At 33.7% G+C, this 15,205-nt stretch overlaps 32 non-coding genes across 32 annotated transcripts; all 32 read right to left on the bottom strand.

Moving 5' to 3' along the window:
- Window positions 1-113: 113 nt before the first annotated feature.
- On the bottom strand, window positions 114-168 carry LOC140552614 (U7 small nuclear RNA). Its single transcript, XR_011979532.1, has one exon. It is a non-coding gene; the product is annotated as a U7 small nuclear RNA (small nuclear RNA).
- A 413-nt stretch (window positions 169-581) lies between these two features.
- On the bottom strand, window positions 582-636 carry LOC140552495 (U7 small nuclear RNA). Its single transcript, XR_011979424.1, has one exon. It is a non-coding gene; the product is annotated as a U7 small nuclear RNA (small nuclear RNA).
- A 450-nt stretch (window positions 637-1,086) lies between these two features.
- LOC140552612 (U7 small nuclear RNA) lies at window positions 1,087-1,141 on the bottom strand. Its single transcript, XR_011979531.1, has one exon. It is a non-coding gene; the product is annotated as a U7 small nuclear RNA (small nuclear RNA).
- Window positions 1,142-1,493: 352 nt separating this feature from the next.
- Window positions 1,494-1,548, bottom strand: LOC140552561 (U7 small nuclear RNA). Its single transcript, XR_011979485.1, has one exon. It is a non-coding gene; the product is annotated as a U7 small nuclear RNA (small nuclear RNA).
- Window positions 1,549-1,962: 414 nt separating this feature from the next.
- LOC140552388 (U7 small nuclear RNA) lies at window positions 1,963-2,017 on the bottom strand. The gene has a single exon (XR_011979327.1). It is a non-coding gene; the product is annotated as a U7 small nuclear RNA (small nuclear RNA).
- A 450-nt stretch (window positions 2,018-2,467) lies between these two features.
- LOC140552423 (U7 small nuclear RNA) lies at window positions 2,468-2,522 on the bottom strand. The gene has a single exon (XR_011979359.1). It is a non-coding gene; the product is annotated as a U7 small nuclear RNA (small nuclear RNA).
- Window positions 2,523-2,874: 352 nt separating this feature from the next.
- Window positions 2,875-2,932, bottom strand: LOC140552618 (U7 small nuclear RNA). Its single transcript, XR_011979536.1, has one exon. It is a non-coding gene; the product is annotated as a U7 small nuclear RNA (small nuclear RNA).
- Window positions 2,933-3,343: 411 nt separating this feature from the next.
- On the bottom strand, window positions 3,344-3,398 carry LOC140552399 (U7 small nuclear RNA). Its single transcript, XR_011979336.1, has one exon. It is a non-coding gene; the product is annotated as a U7 small nuclear RNA (small nuclear RNA).
- A 450-nt stretch (window positions 3,399-3,848) lies between these two features.
- On the bottom strand, window positions 3,849-3,903 carry LOC140552422 (U7 small nuclear RNA). The gene has a single exon (XR_011979358.1). It is a non-coding gene; the product is annotated as a U7 small nuclear RNA (small nuclear RNA).
- Window positions 3,904-4,725: 822 nt separating this feature from the next.
- Window positions 4,726-4,780, bottom strand: LOC140552551 (U7 small nuclear RNA). Its single transcript, XR_011979476.1, has one exon. It is a non-coding gene; the product is annotated as a U7 small nuclear RNA (small nuclear RNA).
- A 450-nt stretch (window positions 4,781-5,230) lies between these two features.
- LOC140552531 (U7 small nuclear RNA) lies at window positions 5,231-5,285 on the bottom strand. Its single transcript, XR_011979458.1, has one exon. It is a non-coding gene; the product is annotated as a U7 small nuclear RNA (small nuclear RNA).
- Window positions 5,286-5,637: 352 nt separating this feature from the next.
- Window positions 5,638-5,692, bottom strand: LOC140552560 (U7 small nuclear RNA). The gene has a single exon (XR_011979484.1). It is a non-coding gene; the product is annotated as a U7 small nuclear RNA (small nuclear RNA).
- A 414-nt stretch (window positions 5,693-6,106) lies between these two features.
- LOC140552387 (U7 small nuclear RNA) lies at window positions 6,107-6,161 on the bottom strand. The gene has a single exon (XR_011979326.1). It is a non-coding gene; the product is annotated as a U7 small nuclear RNA (small nuclear RNA).
- A 450-nt stretch (window positions 6,162-6,611) lies between these two features.
- On the bottom strand, window positions 6,612-6,666 carry LOC140552421 (U7 small nuclear RNA). Its single transcript, XR_011979357.1, has one exon. It is a non-coding gene; the product is annotated as a U7 small nuclear RNA (small nuclear RNA).
- Window positions 6,667-7,020: 354 nt separating this feature from the next.
- LOC140552559 (U7 small nuclear RNA) lies at window positions 7,021-7,075 on the bottom strand. The gene has a single exon (XR_011979483.1). It is a non-coding gene; the product is annotated as a U7 small nuclear RNA (small nuclear RNA).
- Window positions 7,076-7,489: 414 nt separating this feature from the next.
- Window positions 7,490-7,544, bottom strand: LOC140552386 (U7 small nuclear RNA). The gene has a single exon (XR_011979325.1). It is a non-coding gene; the product is annotated as a U7 small nuclear RNA (small nuclear RNA).
- A 450-nt stretch (window positions 7,545-7,994) lies between these two features.
- Window positions 7,995-8,049, bottom strand: LOC140552420 (U7 small nuclear RNA). Its single transcript, XR_011979356.1, has one exon. It is a non-coding gene; the product is annotated as a U7 small nuclear RNA (small nuclear RNA).
- A 352-nt stretch (window positions 8,050-8,401) lies between these two features.
- On the bottom strand, window positions 8,402-8,456 carry LOC140552558 (U7 small nuclear RNA). The gene has a single exon (XR_011979482.1). It is a non-coding gene; the product is annotated as a U7 small nuclear RNA (small nuclear RNA).
- A 414-nt stretch (window positions 8,457-8,870) lies between these two features.
- On the bottom strand, window positions 8,871-8,925 carry LOC140552385 (U7 small nuclear RNA). The gene has a single exon (XR_011979324.1). It is a non-coding gene; the product is annotated as a U7 small nuclear RNA (small nuclear RNA).
- A 450-nt stretch (window positions 8,926-9,375) lies between these two features.
- On the bottom strand, window positions 9,376-9,430 carry LOC140552525 (U7 small nuclear RNA). Its single transcript, XR_011979453.1, has one exon. It is a non-coding gene; the product is annotated as a U7 small nuclear RNA (small nuclear RNA).
- A 350-nt stretch (window positions 9,431-9,780) lies between these two features.
- Window positions 9,781-9,835, bottom strand: LOC140552630 (U7 small nuclear RNA). The gene has a single exon (XR_011979547.1). It is a non-coding gene; the product is annotated as a U7 small nuclear RNA (small nuclear RNA).
- Window positions 9,836-10,249: 414 nt separating this feature from the next.
- LOC140552494 (U7 small nuclear RNA) lies at window positions 10,250-10,304 on the bottom strand. The gene has a single exon (XR_011979423.1). It is a non-coding gene; the product is annotated as a U7 small nuclear RNA (small nuclear RNA).
- Window positions 10,305-10,754: 450 nt separating this feature from the next.
- LOC140552545 (U7 small nuclear RNA) lies at window positions 10,755-10,809 on the bottom strand. The gene has a single exon (XR_011979470.1). It is a non-coding gene; the product is annotated as a U7 small nuclear RNA (small nuclear RNA).
- A 351-nt stretch (window positions 10,810-11,160) lies between these two features.
- LOC140552557 (U7 small nuclear RNA) lies at window positions 11,161-11,215 on the bottom strand. Its single transcript, XR_011979481.1, has one exon. It is a non-coding gene; the product is annotated as a U7 small nuclear RNA (small nuclear RNA).
- A 413-nt stretch (window positions 11,216-11,628) lies between these two features.
- Window positions 11,629-11,683, bottom strand: LOC140552407 (U7 small nuclear RNA). Its single transcript, XR_011979344.1, has one exon. It is a non-coding gene; the product is annotated as a U7 small nuclear RNA (small nuclear RNA).
- A 450-nt stretch (window positions 11,684-12,133) lies between these two features.
- Window positions 12,134-12,188, bottom strand: LOC140552544 (U7 small nuclear RNA). The gene has a single exon (XR_011979469.1). It is a non-coding gene; the product is annotated as a U7 small nuclear RNA (small nuclear RNA).
- A 353-nt stretch (window positions 12,189-12,541) lies between these two features.
- On the bottom strand, window positions 12,542-12,596 carry LOC140552555 (U7 small nuclear RNA). Its single transcript, XR_011979480.1, has one exon. It is a non-coding gene; the product is annotated as a U7 small nuclear RNA (small nuclear RNA).
- A 414-nt stretch (window positions 12,597-13,010) lies between these two features.
- LOC140552492 (U7 small nuclear RNA) lies at window positions 13,011-13,065 on the bottom strand. The gene has a single exon (XR_011979421.1). It is a non-coding gene; the product is annotated as a U7 small nuclear RNA (small nuclear RNA).
- Window positions 13,066-13,515: 450 nt separating this feature from the next.
- LOC140552543 (U7 small nuclear RNA) lies at window positions 13,516-13,570 on the bottom strand. The gene has a single exon (XR_011979468.1). It is a non-coding gene; the product is annotated as a U7 small nuclear RNA (small nuclear RNA).
- A 355-nt stretch (window positions 13,571-13,925) lies between these two features.
- LOC140552554 (U7 small nuclear RNA) lies at window positions 13,926-13,980 on the bottom strand. The gene has a single exon (XR_011979479.1). It is a non-coding gene; the product is annotated as a U7 small nuclear RNA (small nuclear RNA).
- Window positions 13,981-14,394: 414 nt separating this feature from the next.
- LOC140552384 (U7 small nuclear RNA) lies at window positions 14,395-14,449 on the bottom strand. The gene has a single exon (XR_011979323.1). It is a non-coding gene; the product is annotated as a U7 small nuclear RNA (small nuclear RNA).
- Window positions 14,450-14,899: 450 nt separating this feature from the next.
- On the bottom strand, window positions 14,900-14,954 carry LOC140552401 (U7 small nuclear RNA). Its single transcript, XR_011979338.1, has one exon. It is a non-coding gene; the product is annotated as a U7 small nuclear RNA (small nuclear RNA).
- Between the last annotated feature and the right edge of the window lie 251 nt (window positions 14,955-15,205).

Below are 15,205 nucleotides of genomic sequence, written 5' to 3'. Positions count from 1 at the left end.
AATAAACTAATTGGAATTTTCATTCAAATAACCTAGAGCAGTTATCTACTACCTAAACAAAAATAGACCTATTCTAAGGAATAAATCAGTGTTCAGATTTTCAAACCACATATTTTGGCTTTCAACATTTGAAGACCTGATAGACAAATACTAAAAGAGCTCATTTTTCTCATGGTGAAGGGATCTCAGTGTAGTATAGGTTGTTCTGCAGCTGTGCGTGGGTAATATTCAAATTATATACAGTTCTATACATTTGCTACACACATTAAGTAGAAGAAGTAGTAGTACAAGTTTAAATTAAGTAAAGACACTTAATGTATTTCAGAAAAGTTGTGAAAATATGTACACTTTAGAAACCCTGTAATGTAAATTTGTGATGATGGAGTTGGACTTTAATTAGCAGTACTGTTGCAGAAGGAAAAAAACAGCTAGAGCTAACAAAACAACATATCAAACTTTAGAAAAAAAAACACTGACTGATATAAAATCAAAACAGCATCATGTACAACTACACTCAAGACAAACAAAGGAGAAAGACTGCAATCAATAAATCAGCTAAATCTGTTTTTTGAACCAAATTTGAGGGCCTTCAATACTGGAAGACCTGCTGGACAAACACTAAAAGAGCAAATTTTCCAGATAACAAAGGGGTCTCAGTGTACTTAGAGTTGTTCTGCAGGACTGTTACATTGATGGTGACCTTATACACCACATGATACTGTGGGCGGGTCATATGCAAATTATATACAGTTGTGTAAAATTGCTACACACATTAAGTAGAAGAAGTAGTAGCACATGTTCCACATCAGTAAAGACCACTAATGTATTTCAAAAATGTTGGAGTGTGACTATTACTTGCAGTATGGTTACAGAATGATACAACAATTTTAATTCTGTGAAAGACAGGTACACATTTAGGTAGAATAAACATGCACTTCCAACTCAAAAAGCACCAAATTACTCAACAGAATTTCTTATACAAAATTGAACTTGCCAAAAATTATGATATGAACAATTACCTTACACTTATGCATGATTAGAATGGTGACAGAAATCAATCAGTTGCCTGTTTTTGGAATTACATATGGGAGCTTTCAATATTTAAAGACTTGCTGGACAAATACTAAAAGAGCAAATTTTCCTGAGGATGAAGGTGTCTCAGTGTACTTAGAGTTGTTCTGCAGGACTGTTACATTGATGGTGACCTTATACACCTCACCTAAATGAAGCTGTGGGTGGGCCTCATGCAAATGATGTACAATTTCTACACAAATTAAGTAGTACTACAAGTTTACATCAACTGTACTACTAATTGACTTCTCTTTGACTAAACTTACAGTACATAACAGACTACACACACAATTATTTAAAGAAACTGCTAATAAACTAATTGGAATTTTCATTCAAATAACCAAGAGCAGTTATCTACTACCTAAACAAAAATAGACCTATTCTAAGGAATAAATCAGTGTTCAGATTTTCAAACCATATATTTTGGCTTTCAATATTTGAAGACCTGATAGACAAATACTAAAAGAGCTCATTTTTCTCATGGTGAAGGGATCTCAGTGTAGTATAGGTTGTTCTGCACGCTGTGCGTGGGTAATATCCAAAATATATACAGTTCTATACATTTGCTACACACATTAAGTAGAAGAAGTAGTAGTACAAGTTTAAATTAAGTAAAGACACTTAATGTATTTCAGAAAAGTTGTGAAAATATGTACACTTTAGAAACCCTCTAATGTAAATTTGTGATGATGGAGTTGGACTTTTATTAGCAGTACTGTTGCAGAAGGAAACAAACAGCTAGAGCTCACAAAACAACATATCAAACTTTAGAAAAAAAAACACTGACTGATATAAAATCAAAACAGCATCATGTACAACTACACTCAAGACAAACAAAGGAGAAAGACTGCAATCAATAAATCAGCTAAATCTGTTTTTTGAACCACATTTGAGGGCCTTCAATACTTGAAGACCTGCTGGACAAATACTAAAAGAGCAAATTTTCCAGATAACAAAGGGGTCTCAGTGTACTTAGAGTTGTTCTGCAGGACTGTTACATTGATGGTGACCTTATACACCACATGATACTGTGGGCGGGTCATATGCAAATTATATACAGTTGTGTAAAATTGCTACACACATTAAGTAGAAGAAGTAGTAGCACATGTTCCACATCAGGAAAGACCACTAATGTATTTCAAAAATGTTGGAGCGTGACTATCACTTGCAGTATGGTTACAGAATGATACAACAATTTTAATTCTGTGAAAGACAGGTACAAATTTAGGTAGAATAAACATGCACTTCCAACTCAAAAAGCACCAAATTACTCAACAGAATTTCTTATACAAAATAGCCCTTGTACAAAATTATGATATGAACAATTACCCTACACTTATGCATGATTAGAATGGCGACAGAAATCAATCAGTTGCCTGTTTTTGGAATAACATATGGGAGCCTTCAATATTTGAAGACTTGCTGGACAAATACTAAAAGAGCAAATTTTCCTGAGGATGAAGGTGTCTCAGTGTACTTAGAGTTGTTCTGCAGGACTGTTACATTGATGGTGACCTTATACACCTCACCTAAATGAAGCTGTGGGTGGGCCTCATGCAAATGATGTGCAATTTCTACACAAATTAAGTAGTAGTACAAGTTTACATCAACTGTACTACTAATTGACTTCTCTTTGACTAAACTTACAGTACATAACAGACTATACACACAATTATTTTTAAAAAATGCTAATAAACTAATTGGAATTTTCATTCAAATAACCTAGAGCAGTCATCTACTACCTAAACAAAAATAGACCTATTCTAAGGAATAAATCAGTGTTCAGATTTTCAAACCATATATTTTGGCTTTCAATATTTGAAGACCTGATAGACAAATACTAAAAGAGCTCATTATTCTCATGGTGAAGGGATCTCAGTGTAGTATAGGTTGTTCTGCACGCTGTGCGTGGGTAATATCCAAATTATATACAGTTCTATACATTTGCTACACACATTAAGTAGAAGAAGTAGTAGTACAAGTTTAAATTAAGTAAAGACACTTAATGTATTTCAGAAAAGTTGTGAAAATATGTACACTTTAGAAACCCTCTAATGTAAATTTGTGATGATGGAGTTGGACGTTTATTAGCAGTACTGTTGCAGAAGGAAACAAACAGCTAGAGCTCACAAAACAACATATCAAACTTTAGAAAAAAAAACACTGACTGATATAAAATCAAAACAGCATCATGTACAACTACACTTAAGACAAACAAAGGAGAAAGACTGCAATCAATAAATCAGCTAAATCTGTTTTTTGAACCACATTTGAGGGCCTTCAATACTTGAAGACCTGCTGGACAAACACTAAAAGAGCAAATTTTCCAGATAACAAAGGGGTCTCAGTGTACTTAGAGTTGTTCTGCAGGACTGTTGCATTGATGGTGACCTTATACACCACATGATACTGTGGGCGGGTCATATGCAAATTATATACAGTTGTGTAAAATTGCTACACACATTAAGTAGAAGAAGTAGTAGCACATGTTCCACATCAGTAAAGACCACTAATGTATTTCAAAAATGTTGGAGTGTGACTATTACTTGCAGTATGGTTACAGAATGATACAACAATTTTAATTCTGTGAAAGACAGGTACAAATTTAGGTAGAATAAACATGCACTTCCAACTCAAAAAGCACCAAATTACTCAACAGAATTTCTTATACAAAATTGCACTTGCCAAGAATTATGATATGAACAACTACCTTACACTTATGCATGATTAGAATGGTGACAGAAATCAATCAGTTGCCTGTTTTTGGAATTACATATGGGAGCCTTCAATATTTGAAGACTTGCTGGACAAATACTAAAAGAGCAAATTTTCCTGAGGATGAAGGTGTCTCAGTGTACTTAGAGTTGTTCTGCAGGACTGTTACATTGATGGTGACCTTATACACCTCACCTAAATGAAGCTGTGGGTGGGCCTCATGCAAATGATGTGCAATTTCTACACAAATTAAGTAGTACTACAAGTTTACATCAACTGTACTACTAATTGACTTCTCTTTGACTAAACTTACAGTACATAACAGACTATACACACAATTATTTAAAAAAAAAATGCTAATAAACTAATTGGAATTTTCTTTCAAATAACCTAGAGCAGTTATCTACTACCTAAACAAAAATAGACCTATTCTAAGGACTAAATCAGTGTTCAGATTTTCAAACCATATATTTTGGCTTTCTATATTTGAAGACCTGATAGACAAATACTAAAAGAGCTCATTTTTCTCATGGTGAAGGGATCTCAGTGTAGTATAGGTTGTTCTGCAGCTGTGCGTGGGTAATATTCAAATTATATACAGTTCTATACATTTGCTACACACATTAAGTAGAAGAAGTAGTAGTACAAGTTTAAATTAAGTAAAGACACTTAATGTATTTCAGAAAAGTTGTGAAAATATATACACTTTAGAAACCCTGTAATGTAAATTTGTGATGATGGAGTTGGACTTTAATTAGCAGTACTGTTGCAGAAGGAAAAAAACAGCTAGAGCTAACAAATCAACATATCAAACTTTAGAAAAAAAAACACTGACTGATATAAAATCAAAACAGCATCATGTACAACTACACTCAAGACAAACAAAGGAGAAAGACTGCAATCAATAAATCAGCTAAATCTGTTTTTTGAACCAAATTTGAGGACCTTCAATACTGGAAGACCTGCTGGACAAACACTAAAAGAGCAAATTTTCCAGATAACAAAGGGGTCTCAGTGTACTTAGAGTTGTTCTGCAGGACTGTTGCGTTGATGGTGACCTTATACACCACATGATACTGTGGGCGGGTCATATGCAAATTATATACAGTTGTGTAAAATTGCTACACACATTAAGTAGAAGAAGTAGTAGCACATGTTCCACATCAGTAAAGACCACTAATGTATTTCAAAAATGTTGGAGTGTGACTATTACTTGCAGTATGGTTACAGAATGATACAACAATTTTAATTCTGTGAAAGACAGGTACAAATTTAGGTAGAATAAACATGCACTTCCAACTCAAAAAGCACCAAATTACTCAACAGAATTTCTTATACAAAATTGAACTTGCCAAAAATTATGATATGAACAATTACCTTACACTTATGCATGATTAGAATGGTGACAGAAATCAATCAGTTGCCTGTTTTTGGAATTACATATGGGAGCTTTCAATATTTGAAGACTTGCTGGACAAATACTAAAAGAGCAAATTTTCCTGAGGATGAAGGTGTCTCAGTGTACTTAGAGTTGTTCTGCAGGACTGTTACATTGATGGTGACCTTATACACCTCACCTAAATGAAGCTGTGGGTGGGCCTCATGCAAATGATGTGCAATTTCTACACAAATTAAGTAGTACTACAAGTTTACATCAACTGTACTACTAATTGACTTCTCTTTGACTAAACTTACAGTACATAACAGACTACACACACAATTATTTAAAGAAACTGCTAATAAACTAATTGGAATTTTCATTCAAATAACCAAGAGCAGTTATCTACTACCTAAACAAAAATAGACCTATTCTAAGGAATAAATCAGTGTTCAGATTTTCAAACCATATATTTTGGCTTTCAATATTTGAAGACCTGATAGACAAATACTAAAAGAGCTCATTTTTCTCATGGTGAAGGGATCTCAGTGTAGTATAGGTTGTTCTGCACGCTGTGCGTGGGTAATATCCAAAATATATACAGTTCTATACATTTGCTACACACATTAAGTAGAAGAAGTAGTAGTACAAGTTTAAATTAAGTAAAGACACTTAATGTATTTCAGAAAAGTTGTGAAAATATGTACACTTTAGAAACCCTCTAATGTAAATTTGTGATGATGGAGTTGGACTTTTATTAGCAGTACTGTTGCAGAAGGAAACAAACAGCTAGAGCTCACAAAACAACATATCAAACTTTAGAAAAAAAAACACTGACTGATATAAAATCAAAACAGCATCATGTACAACTACACTCAAGACAAACAAAGGAGAAAGACTGCAATCAATAAATCAGCTAAATCTGTTTTTTGAACCACATTTGAGGGCCTTCAATACTTGAAGACCTGCTGGACAAATACTAAAAGAGCAAATTTTCCAGATAACAAAGGGGTCTCAGTGTACTTAGAGTTGTTCTGCAGGACTGTTACATTGATGGTGACCTTATACACCACATGATACTGTGGGCGGGTCATATGCAAATTATATACAGTTGTGTAAAATTGCTACACACATTAAGTAGAAGAAGTAGTAGCACATGTTCCACATCAGGAAAGACCACTAATGTATTTCAAAAATGTTGGAGCGTGACTATCACTTGCAGTATGGTTACAGAATGATACAACAATTTTAATTCTGTGAAAGACAGGTACAAATTTAGGTAGAATAAACATGCACTTCCAACTCAAAAAGCACCAAATTACTCAACAGAATTTCTTATACAAAATAGCCCTTGTACAAAATTATGATATGAACAATTACCCTACACTTCTGCATGATTAGAATGGCGACAGAAATCAATCAGTTGCCTGTTTTTGGAATAACATATGGGAGCCTTCAATATTTGAAGACTTGCTGGACAAATACTAAAAGAGCAAATTTTCCTGAGAATGAAGGTGTCTCAGTGTACTTAGAGTTGTTCTGCAGGACTGTTACATTGATGGTGACCTTATACACCTCACCTAAATGAAGCTGTGGGTGGGCCTCATGCAAATGATGTGCAATTTCTACACAAATTAAGTAGTAGTACAAGTTTACATCAACTGTACTACTAATTGACTTCTCTTTGACTAAACTTACAGTACATAACAGACTATACACACAATTATTTAAAAAAAAAATGCTAATAAACTAATTGGAATTTTCATTCAAATAACCTAGAGCAGTTATCTACTACCTAAACAAAAATAGACCTATTCTAAGGAATAAATCAGTGTTCAGATTTTCAAACCATATATTTTGGCTTTCAATATTTGAAGACCTGATAGACAAATACTAAAAGAGCTCATTTTTCTCATGGTGAAGGGATCTCAGTGTAGTATAGGTTGTTCTGCAGCTGTGCGTGGGTAATATTCAAATTATATACAGTTCTATACATTTGCTACACACATTAAGTAGAAGAAGTAGTAGAACAAGTTTAAATTAAGTAAAGACACTTAATGTATTTCAGAAAAGTTGTGAAAATATGTACACTTTAGAAACCCTGTAATGTAAATTTGTGATGATGGAGTTGGACTTTAATTAGCAGTACTGTTGCAGAAGGAAAAAAAATAGCTAGAGCTAACAAAACAACATATCAAACTTTAGAAAAAAAAACACTGACTGATATAAAATCAAAACAGCATCATGTACAACTACACTCAAGACAAACAAAGGAGAAAGACTGCAATCAATAAATCAGCTAAATCTGTTTTTTGAACCACATTTGAGGGCCTTCAATACTTGAAGACCTGCTGGACAAATACTAAAAGAGCAAATTTTCCAGATAACAAAGGGGTCTCAGTGTACTTAGAGTTGTTCTGCAGGACTGTTGCATTGATGGTGACCTTATACACCACATGATACTGTGGGCGGGTCATATGCAAATTATATACAGTTGTGTAAAATTGCTACACATATTAAGTAGAAGAAGTAGTAGCACATGTTCCACATCAGTAAAGACCACTAATGTATTTCAAAAATGTTGGAGTGTGACTATTACTTGCAGTATGGTTACAGAATGATACAACAATTTTAATTCTGTGAAAGACAGGTACAAATTTAGGTAGAATAAACATGCACTTCCAACTCAAAAAGCACCAAATTACTCAACAGAATTTCTTATACAAAATTGCACTTGCCAAGAATTATGATATGAACAATTACCTTACACTTATGCATGATTAGAATGGTGACAGAAATCAATCAGTTGCCTGTTTTTGGAATAACATATGGGAGCCTTCAATATTTGAAGACTTGCTGGACAAATACTAAAAGAGCAAATTTTCCTGAGGATGAAGGTGTCTCAGTGTACTTAGAGTTGTTCTGCAGGACTGTTACATTGATGGTGACCTTATACACCTCACCTAAATGAAGCTGTGGGTGGGCCTCATGCAAATGATGTGCAATTTCTACACAAATTAAGTAGTACTACAAGTTTACATCAACTGTACTACTAATTGACTTCTCTTTGACTAAACTTACAGTACATAACAGACTACACACACAATTATTTAAAGAAACTGCTAATAAACTAATTGGAATTTTCATTCAAATAACCAAGAGCAGTTATCTACTACCTAAACAAAAATAGACCTATTCTAAGGAATAAATCAGTGTTCAGATTTTCAAACCATATATTTTGGCTTTCAATATTTGAAGACCTGATAGACAAATACTAAAAGAGCTCATTTTTCTCATGGTGAAGGGATCTCAGTGTAGTATAGGTTGTTCTGCACGCTGTGCGTGGGTAATATCCAAAATATATACAGTTCTATACATTTGCTACACACATTAATTAGAAGAAGTAGTAGTACAAGTTTAAATTAAGTAAAGACACTTAATGTATTTCAGAAAAGTTGTGAAAATATGTACACTTTAGAAACCCTCTAATGTAAATTTGTGATGATGGAGTTGGACTTTTATTAGCAGTACTGTTGCAGAAGGAAACAAACAGCTAGAGCTCACAAAACAACATATCAAACTTTAGAAAAAAAAACACTGACTGATATAAAATCAAAACAGCATCATGTACAACTACACTCAAGACACACAATGGAGAAAGACTGCAATCAATAAATCAGCTAAATCTGTTTTTTGAACCACATTTGAGGGCCTTCAATACTTGAAGACCTGCTGGACAAATACTAAAAGAGCAAATTTTCCAGATAACAAAGGGGTCTCAGTGTACTTAGAGTTGTTCTGCAGGACTGTTACATTGATGGTGACCTTATACACCACATGATACTGTGGGCGGGTCATATGCAAATTATATACAGTTGTGTAAAATTGCTACACACATTAAGTAGAAGAAGTAGTAGCACATGTTCCACATCAGGAAAGACCACTAATGTATTTCAAAAATGTTGGAGTGTGACTATCACTTGCAGTATGGTTACAGAATGATACAACAATTTTAATTCTGTGAAAGACAGGTACAAATTTAGGTAGAATAAACATGCACTTCCAACTCAAAAAGCACCAAATTACTCAACAGAATTTCTTATACAAAATAGCCCTTGTACAAAATTATGATATGAACAATTACCCTACACTTATGCATGATTAGAATGGCGACAGAAATCAATCAGTTGCCTGTTTTTGGAATAACATATGGGAACCTTCAATATTTGAAGACTTGCTGGACAAATACTAAAAGAGCAAACTTTCCTGAGAATGAAGGTGTCTCAGTGTACTTAGAGTTGTTCTGCAGGACTGTTACATTGATGGTGACCTTATACACATCACCTAAATGAAGCTGTGGGTGGGCCTCATGCAAATGATTTGCAATTTCTACACAAATTAAGTAGTAGTACAAGTTTACATCAACTGTACTACTAATTGACTTCTCTTTGACTAAACTTACAGTACATAACAGACTACACACAATTATTTAAAAAAAATGCTAATACACTAATTGGAATTTTCATTCAAATAACCTAGAGCAGTTATCTACTACCTAAACAAAAATAGACCTATTCTAAGGAATAAATCAGTGTTCAGATTTTCAAACCATATATTTTGGCTTTCAATATTTGAAGACCTGAAAGACAAATACTAAAAGAGCTCATTTTTCTCATGGTGAAGGGATCTCAGTGTAGTATAGGTTGTTCTGCACGCTGTGCGTGGGTAATATCCAAAATATATACAGTTCTATACATTTGCTACACACATTAAGTAGAAGAAGTAGTAGTACAAGTTTAAATTAAGTAAAGACACTTAATGTATTTCAGAAAAGTTGTGAAAATATGTACACTTTAGAAACCCTCTAATGTAAATTTGTGATGATGGAGTTGGACGTTTATTAGCAGTACTGTTGCAGAAGGAAACAAACAGCTAGAGCTCACAAAACAACATATCAAACTTTAGAAAAAAAAACACTGACTGATATAAAATCAAAACAGCATCATGTACAACTACACTCAAGACAAACAAAGGAGAAAGACTGCAATCAATAAATCAGCTAAATCTGTTTTTTGAACCACATTTGAGGGCCTTCAATACTTAAAGACCTGCTGGACAAACACTAAAAGAGCAAATTTTCCAGATAACAAAGGGGTCTCAGTGTACTTAGAGTTGTTCTGCAGGACTGTTGCATTGATGGTGACCTTATACACCACATGATACTGTGGGCGGGTCATATGCAAATTATATACAGTTGTGTAAAATTGCTACACACATTAAGTAGAAGAAGTAGTAGCACATGTTCCACATCAGTAAAGACCACTAATGTATTTCAAAAATGTTGGAGTGTGACTATTACTTGCAGTATGGTTACAGAATGATACAACAATTTTAATTCTGTGAAAGACAGGTACAAATTTAGGTAGAATAAACATGCACTTCCAACTCAAAAAGCACCAAATTACTCAACAGAATTTCTTATACAAAATTGCACTTGCCAAAAATTATGATATGAACAATTACCTTACACTTATGCATGATTAGAATGGTGACAGAAATCAATCAGTTGCCTGTTTTTGGAATAACATATGGGAGCCTTCAATATTTGAAGACTTGCTGGACCAATACTAAAAGAGCAAATTTTCCTGAGGATGAAGGTGTCTCAGTGTACTTAGAGTTGTTCTGCAGGACTGTTACATTGATGGTGACCTTATACACCTCACCTAAATGAAGCTGTGGGTGGGCCTCATGCAAATGATGTGCAATTTCTACACAAATTAAGTAGTAGTACAAGTTCACATCAACTGTACTACTAATTGACTTCTTTTTGACTAAACTTACAGTACATAACAGACTACACACACAATTATTTAAAAAACTGCTAATAAACTAATTGGAATTTTCATTCAAATAACCTAGAGCAGTTATCTACTACCTAAACAAAAATAGACCTATTCTAAGGAATAAATCAGTGTTCAGATTTTCAAACCATATATTTTGGCTTTCAATATTTGAAGACCTGATAGACAAATACTAAAAGAGCTCATTTTTCTCATGGTGAAGGGATCTCAGTGTAGTATAGGTTGTTCTGCACGCTGTGCGTGGGTAATATCCAAATTATATACAGTTCTATAAATTTGCTACACACATTAAGTAGAAGAAGTAGTAGTACAAGTTTAAATTAAGTAAAGACACTTAATGTATTTCAGAAAAGTTGTGAAAATATGTACACTTTAGAAACCCTCTAATGTAAATTTGTGATGATGGAGTTGGACTTTTATTAGCAGTACTGTTGCAGAAGGAAACAAACAGCTAGAGCTCACAAAACAACATATCAAACTTTAGAAAAAAAACACTGACTGATGTAAAATCAAAACAGCATCATGTACAACTACACTCAAGACAAACAAAGGAGAAAGACTGCAATCAATAAATCAGCTAAATCTGTTTTTTGAACCACATTTGAAGGCCTTCAATACTTGAAGACCTGCTGGACAAATACTAAAAGAGCAAATTTTCCAGATAACAAAGGGGTCTCAGTGTACTTAGAGTTGTTCTGCAGGACTGTTACATTGATGGTGACCTTATACACCACATGATACTGTGGGCGGGTCATATGCAAATTATATACAGTTGTGTAAAATTGCTACACACATTAAGTAGAAGAAGTAGTAGCACATGTTCCACATCAGTAAAGACCACTAATGTATTTCAAAAATGTTGGAGTGTGACTATTACTTGCAGTATGGTTACAGAATGATACAACAATTTTAATTCTGTGAAAGACAGGTACAAATTTAGGTAGAATAAACATGCACTTCCAACTCAAAAAGCACCAAATTACTCAACAGAATTTCTTATACAAAATTGCACTTGCCAAAAATTATGATATGAACAATTACCCTACACTTTAGCATGATTAGAATGGTGACAGAAATCAATCAGTTGCCTGTTTTTGGAAAATCATATGGGAGCCTTCAATATTTGAAGACTTGCTGGACCAATACTAAAAGAGCAAATTTTCCTGAGGATGAAGGTTTCTCAGTGTACTTAGAGTTGTTCTGCAGGACTGTTACATTGATGGTGACCTTATACACCTCACCTAAATGAAGCTGTGGGTGGGCCTTATGCAAATTATGTGCAATTTCTACACAAATTAAGTAGTACTACAAGTTTACATCAACTGTACTACTAATTGACTTCTCTTTGACTAAACTTACAGTACATAACAGACTATACACACAATTATTTAAAAAAAAATGCTAATGAACTTCTTGGAATTTTCATTCAAATAACCTAGAGGAGTTATCTACTACCTAAACAAAAATAGACCTATTCTAAGGAATAAATCAGTGTTCAGATTTTCAAACCATATATTTTGGCTTTCAATATTTGAAGACCTGATAGACAAATACTAAAAGAGCTCATTTTTCTCATGGTGAAGGGATCTCAGTGTAGTATAGGTTGTTCTGCACGCTGTGCGTGGGTAATATCCAAAATATATACAGTTCTATACATTTGCTACACACATTAAATAGAAGAAGTAGTAGTACAAGTTTAAATTAAGTAAAGACACTTAATGTATTTCAGAAAAGTTGTGAAAATATGTACACTTTAGAAACCCTCTAATGTAAATTTGTGATGATGGAGTTGGACTTTTATTAGCAGTACTGTTGCAGAAGGAAACAAACAGCTAGAGCTCACAAAACAACATATCAAACTTTAGAAAAAAAAACACTGACTGACATAAAATCAAAACAGCATCATGTACAACTATACTCAAGACAAACAAAGGAGAAAGACTGCAATTAATAAATCAGCTAAATCTGTTTTTTGAACCACATTTGTGGGCCTTCAATACTTCAAGACCTGCTGGACAAATACTAAAAGAGCAAATTTTCCAAATAATAAAGGGGTCTCTGTGTACTTAGAGTTGTTCTGCAGGACTGTTACATTGATGGTGACCTTATTCACCACATGATACTGTGGGCGGGTCATATGCAAATGATATACAGTTGTGTAAAATTGCTACACACATTAAGTAGAAGAAGTAGTAGCACATGTTCCACATCAATAAAGACCACTAATGTATTTCAAAAATGTTGGAGTGTGACTATTACTTGCAGTATAGTTACAGAATGATACCACAATTTTAATTCTGTGAAAGACAGGTACAAATTTAGGTAGAATAAACATGCATTTCCAACTCAAAAAGCACCAAATTACTCAACAGAATTTCTTATACAAAATTGCACTTGCCAAAAATTATGATATGAACAATTACCCTACACTTTAGCATGATTAGAATGGTGACAGAAATCAATCAGTTGCCTGTTTTTGGAAAAACATATGGGAGCCTTCAATATTTGAAGACTTGCTGGACCAATACTAAAAGAGCAAATTTTCCTGAGAATGAAGGTTTCTCAGTGTACTTAGAGTTGTTCTGCAGGACTGTTACATTGATGGTGACCTTATACACCTCACCTAAATGAAGCTGTGGGTGGGCCTTATGCAAATGATGTGCAATTTCTACACAAATTAAGTAGTAGTACAAGTTTACATTAACTGTACTACTAATTGACTTCTCTTTGACTAAACTTACAGTACATAACAGACTATACACACAATTATTTAAAAAAAAAAATGCTAATAAACTAATTGGAATTTTCATTCAAATAACCTAGAGCAGTTATCTACTACCTAAACAAAAATAGACCTATTCTAAGGAATAAATCAGTGTTCAGATTTTCAAATCATATATTTTGGCTTTCAATATTTGAAGACCTGATAGACAAATACTAAAAGAGCTCATTTTTCTCATGGTGAAGGGATCTCAGTGTAGTATAGGTTGTTCTGCACGCTGTGCGTGGGTAATATCCAAATTATATACAGTTCTATACATTTGCTAAACACATTAAGTAGAAGAAGTAGTAGTACAAGTTTAAATTAAGTAAAGACACTTAATGTATTTTAGAAAAGTTGTGAAAATATGTACACTTTAGAAACCCTCTAATGTAAATTTGTGATGATGGAGTTGGACTTTTATTAGCAGTACTGTTGCAGAAGGAAACAAACAGCTAGAGCTCACAAAACAACATATCAAACTTTAGAAAAAAAAACACTGACTGACATAAAATCAAAATAGCATCATGTACAACTACACTCAAGACAAACAAAGGAGAAAGACTGCAATCAATAAATAAGCTAAATCTGTTTTTTGAACCACATTTGAGGGCCTTCAATACTTGAAGACCTGCTGGACAAATACTAAAAGAGCAAATTTTCCAGATAACAAAGGGGTCTCAGTGTACTTAGAGTTGTTCTGCAGGACTGTTACATTGATGGTGACCTTATACACCACATGATACTGTGGGCTGGTCATATGCAAATTATATATAGTTGTGTAAAATTGCTACACACATTAAGTAGAAGAAGTAGTAGCACATGTTCCACATCAGTAAAGACCACTAATGTATTTCAAAAATGTTGGAGTGTGACTATTACTTGCAGTATGGTTACAGAATGATACAACAATTTTAATTCTGTGAAAGACAGGTACAAATTTAGGTAGAATAAACATGAACTTCCAACTCAAAAAGCATCAAATTACTCGACAGAATTTCTTATACAAAATTGTACTTGCCAAAAATTATGATATGAACAATTTCCCTATACTTAAGCATGATTAGAATGGTGACAGAAATTAATCAGTGGCCTGTTTTTGGAAAAACATATGGGAGCCTTCAATATTTGAAGACCTGCTGGACAAATTCTAAAAGAGCAAATTTTCCTGAGGATGAAGGTGTCTCAGTGTACTTAGAGTTGTTCTGCAGGACTGTTACATTGATGGTGACCTTATACACCTCACCTAAATGAAGCTGTGGGTGGGCCTCATGCAAATGAAGTGCAATTTCTACACAAATTAAGTAGTAGTACAAGTTTACATCAACTGTACTACTAATTGACTTCTCTTTGACTAAACTTACAGTACATAACAGACTATACACACAATTATTTAAAAAAAAATGCTAATAAACTAAT

This window comes from Salminus brasiliensis, chromosome 3 (assembly GCF_030463535.1).
Source record: "Salminus brasiliensis chromosome 3, fSalBra1.hap2, whole genome shotgun sequence".
NCBI lineage: Eukaryota > Metazoa > Chordata > Actinopteri > Characiformes > Bryconidae > Salminus > Salminus brasiliensis.
This window is presented reverse-complemented; position numbering and strand designations above follow the sequence as displayed.